Here is a 5,000-nt window from a genome sequence, read left to right on the forward strand (position 1 = left end):
TGTAGTAAGTATTTTAGGAAAAATGAGAAGACTTGTAAGTACTTAACATTTTATTGAAATTTAATTGAATAGTTAAGGAGTGATTAAAAATCTGAAATTAACACTCTTTAGAAATTAATGACAGTCATTAAGATGTAATGGGGCTGCTCACCAACAGTGCTCAGAAAGGTTGGGGGATTTAAAATTGCATGGGGGTCAGAGCAGTGAAAGCTGTTGTTTATAGTCTCTGGAGCCTTGACAGCAATTTTAGAGTTGGAACAAAAGTGATTTTTTTTGCCAGTATTACTGTAACTACAGTAGAGTCTGGGATTTCGGGTGGGTATTTGTGATTGTCTAGTTAAGGGGACTAACACCAACTAACTCATCGGAAGTACAAGTTGTACCATTCATTGTGGGCCTGTTTGTACTGTACTACAAATGGTTGCCTTGACTGTTGCAAGAGAGCATGTTTCTGCCCTCCCTCTAACTCCCTTCACAAAATAAGAGGCAGTTCATTATTTATATTACCTGAGTCCAGGGTCCTCTTATAAGTAGAGACTAATGTTCATGCAAAGTGGTGTGATATAATGTGTAATGATTTTGTTACATAAATTTTTAGTCCCTGGAGAACAAATGGAGATCTACAGATGCCTTCAGTTTAGATCTCATTTGCTACCTGACCACAGTGGGCAGAGGTGAAAGGTCAGAATATAATTTGCTGAGCCTAGAGGCCTGTGTTGATCTTGGAGTTTGAGTGACTGAGACAAAGACTCATTGATACTATGTCACAAAGACTCGTTGATACTAAAACACAAAATACATTAGAATGTATTTGTATATTTATATATTCATACTGTTTGCTGAAGACTTTGAGGGAATTAATTCCAGAAAGGTAGCAGTGTGGAGGGGCTTCTCCTGGTTCAGCTTAAATTTACTCACTAGATTTTAAAGATCAGTACTTATGGTGGGTGTCAAGGTTGCTTCAACAAGTTACAACAGTGAAATATTTTGGGTTGTGCAGGCTAATCTCAGCAAAATAATGTTGTTTACAGTCTTAGGTGATGCATATTCCTTACAGATGTCAAAAGGAAAACATATATTCTGCCTGGCTTTCAGGATTCTTTTTTCTAACAGTATACTATAACAGGTTGATCAGCAAATAGTAAATTTATTTTAAGGAGAGAGTTACTGAAAGAGATTGAAGATTTATTTGGGCAAAGAATGCAGTAGAGAATTCAGAAGATGTAAAGCATTTTTCTTGGATTTTGTATTCCTTACTCCTTTCTCTCCTTCATGTCTTTGCCACTTTCATTTGGCAAGGTTCACTGTCTTCATTTATCTCCATTTTTCCAGAAGTTAATCATAGGGTAAAAAAAAAAGAAATCAGTGATGTCCTGGTCTGAAACATTAACTCCTTTTTGCCCCACGTACAAACACATCCAGCACAGCAGCGTTTCACAGGGTTTAGTTCTTTTCCATCACTTTGTGTGGCTGGCCCACTGCATTCTCAGATAGGTCATTAGTGCAGCAGAAATATAAAATACCTTGGCCCAAGACCCTGTGTCTTAAAGCTGCCGAAATCTTCTGTTTCTAAAACTACATATGTGTGTGCAGGGGTTTAGCAGCGTAACAACTTGCAAGATCAAGGCCCAAAGTGGGAGAACCTCATGTGACAGCATTCATTGAGCAGAGTCACACTGCTGAGATGCAGCTGGTAAAAAAGAGAGCTTGTAAATGCCTTATGAAACATCTCCTGTGAGCTTATAAAGTGAAGTACAGGATGGTAGGGCACTGAATGCAGAAAAACCAACAAGGAAAAAGATAAAAAAAAAAAAAAAAAAAAAAAAAAAGGCCAAAAAAGAGAAAAAGGAACATTTACTAAAAAGACATTTTTTTATTNGGTAGGGCACTGAATGCAGAAAAACCAACAAGGAAGGAAAAAAAAAAAAAAAAAAAAAAAAAAAAAAAGCTGCACAAAGTTTGAAAGGAACATTTACTAAAAAGACATTTTTTTATTCTTAAAAAAATACAGTCTGAGGACAGAAAAATGAGACCTATTTAGCTTCTGGAAAAAAGTCTGAATGGGGATTTAAGAGAGGCGGATTATATTCCTAAAAGGAAATCAGTTTGATGCCAGTCAGCTTTTTGAAGTAGCAAGTAATTTGAAAACAAAGGGTTCACGACTGAGGCTGTGACTGGACTGCAGCAGACAAACAGTTTAGGAGAGAATATTTTTTATAAGAAAGGGTGGGTGGAATTTCCACCCTTGCCAAAGTCAGCAGTGGAAACAAGCAGAGGGAGTTGGACACATTTTTGGAAAAGGAGGGAGTACTGGGGTGCCGCCACAAGCTATGCTATGGGAGCCAAGGTTAGGAAACATAGTTCAATTTGTACATGCTCTGTTTGTGGCAGAAGTATGGAACCTTTATAAGTTTTTCACCTGGCCTTTCATTTTTCCATATATGTCAGCATCCTCTTGCTGCTGCATATTAATAAGATTTTTTTTTTTAATATCTCTCTTCTTTTTAAACAGCACAATGCAGCAGCGTCTATGAGAGGAAGATAAAGTGTAATGTAGGTTTCAATTGCTCTTGTGTAGTATTCAGAAAATTGTTAGCCGTATGATATTGATGGCTAGAATTAATTTTTTTTGTACATTAAGGTGTAACAGCTTGATAGTAAATGCCATCAATACCCACTGTTGCAAGAATGCCAGTGTTATTCTTCCTTTATTTTCACGTTAGGTTTAATTATTTGCTGGATTTTAATACTAGTCGATCATTCTTAACATCACTGAATTAACACTGAACCCTATATTGGTAAAAAGCCTTATGGTGCCCCACTTTATTATAACAGTGCAATACAGATTAAAATTGCATCTGTTAAGATTACATTGTGTGTTCGGATTATTGGAGGCAGAAGCACAATAATCTCTGCTGAATATAACTATTGAAGCCAATAACCTGTAACCAATCACATAGTTCTTCTGTTGAAAAATGTGAGCTAGAAAGGATTGCATCTTGGAAAAGATCATAAATCTGTCGCCACTAATGTAATCTTTACAGGAGCTTTGTAACCAGTTAGCGACTAAAAGAGATCATTACTTCTTTTGCTATAATTACAATCATAACACATATTTGATATTTTATAACTTTCTTTGTTCAGCAGCAAATGCATTATAAAGTGTACAGCATTAATAAATAGAGGCATAATGAATGTGACTAATTGATTTTGGCAGTCAAAGACTGGCATACTTTTTATACAATAGGGAATCCATTCAAAGAAGCTTAACTGCTATTGAGTGTGAGCCTTCAATGTAATAATGGGACCTAATTTGGATTCTGTTGTATGAGGTGAGTAAAGCAGTACAAGTTAATACTATATACAGCAGTGTAGTTCAGCATGTAATATACACTTGCATGTAGTGATTCCTCTCCTCTCACTGCTATACACTGCTATATCCCAGCTCACACATGTGCTGCAATATTTTTAATAAACACTCCTCTCTGTCTACCTGTCAGAAACTCTGAATGGAGAAACTCTGCATCTTATGGAAGAGGGCATGTTTAAAATACTCCTTTTTTTTTAATCTTACTGTGTACTACTTTTTGTCCTCATCTCTTTAGTTCTGGGCTCAGATTTTCTCTGCCTGTGAAACCCATAGACAGCAATGAAAGTGCTGGGAGACAGCACAAAAAGATTAAATTGTATGCCCAAGTGCAACAGCATAGCCTTTTAGCAGGTGTTTAGTGAAAAATTAATTCCTTGAAATTCCAAGGGAGAAGCCTGAGGGTTTATGAATAGTATGACCAGTCTTACAATCAAGACTTTGGATGGATATCAAAACTGATTTTGTTCTTTAGGAAATCTCTGTAAAATAAATATATAACGAGAAAGCTACTTAATTGTGGACACAACAATGACAAAACCAATAGTACATTGCACCCCTATAAATTCTGTCACTACTCCTGTCCTTAGTTCTTGGGTTCAGAAGTACATTTCGTGCGTGCTGTAAAGACTGTGGTGTTTTGTGTGGGTTTTTGTTGTTTTGGGTTGTTTTTGGGGAGGACTGGAGGATTGGTTTGTTTGTCGTTTGTTTGATTTTGTTTGTTTGTTTTAATGGGACTCTTTATTTCAGTTGGTTACGCAGGGAAGGGACAGGCAGGGAGAGGAATAAGAATAAAATAGACGAGTTTTCACAGCTCCAAAAGTCTGCTGATGCTCAGCATGGAAGCAGAGTGGAGCTGCTCCCAGAAAGTCCTACTACTGTGCAGAATTGCACTTGTTTAAGGATTTGAGTTTTTCTAAAATGAGAGTGGCCCTTAGTGTTCAAGCCACAACATTGTTACTTCTTGTATTACTCTTATTCTTGTGTGCAAAGCCAAGAGTAGTTTACACCAACCAACTTTTCATTAACTGTGGTAGTAATTGATTTACAGGGGGTTTTAGCTGTTTATTTTTAATTAATTTGCAACAATGGAAATCTTGTTTTTCTTAAAAGCAAAAAGGAATTAAAAAAAAGCACAAACTTTTTGCATGGCTGTCTGGCACCGTACAAGACATTGTGTTTGAATGCAATTAGAAAATAACAGTAATGGAAAGTCAGTCATTTCCAGGCAATGTGCAATTGATTTTCCACCAATCAGAATAGGGAATGAGATCCTCTTGGTTTATTATTACATTATTTATGAGGTCATATTAAAACTGATCATTATTCCTAGCACTTCAGGCTGGCGAACAGGATCTAAATGCTGTGCTGATAGAACTAGCAAAAAAAGTGCTGGTTTGGTGAATAGTACTCTGGATTTTTCCTTTGATCATTACAGATGCATGTAATAATTCCTGGAATTTTCTTTTGTTTGTCTCCAAACAATTTCTTTATCTCTAATGCATCAACATAGATGTAGCTTGAAGTTTCCAAGAGGGCTGGCGAAGTTTATGTATCCCTGTCTGAGAGGCACAAACTTAATTTGGACATCCTGAGTTGCATCTTTTTATTTTATCTTTTTCCCTTTATTTTG

At 36.4% G+C, this 5,000-nt stretch overlaps 1 protein-coding gene and 1 long non-coding RNA gene across 8 annotated transcripts in view; one reads left to right on the plus strand and one right to left on the minus strand.

Moving 5' to 3' along the window:
* Positions 1 to 847, minus strand: part of LOC108506416 — a 5,308-nt gene extending 4,461 nt beyond the window's left edge. The window contains exon 1 of the long non-coding RNA XR_001877759.1: positions 508 to 847. This is a non-coding gene — a long non-coding RNA (uncharacterized LOC108506416). The remainder of the gene's footprint in view (positions 1 to 507) is intronic.
* ZNF521 (zinc finger protein 521) overlaps positions 1 to 5,000 on the plus strand; it is a 236,066-nt gene that overhangs the window by 138,755 nt on the left and 92,311 nt on the right. The window lies entirely within an intron of this gene.

The sequence above is a fragment of the Lepidothrix coronata genome, unplaced genomic scaffold (genome assembly GCF_001604755.1).
Source record: "Lepidothrix coronata isolate B3197 unplaced genomic scaffold, Lepidothrix_coronata-1.0 Scaffold6, whole genome shotgun sequence".
Classification (NCBI taxonomy): domain Eukaryota; kingdom Metazoa; phylum Chordata; class Aves; order Passeriformes; family Pipridae; genus Lepidothrix; species Lepidothrix coronata.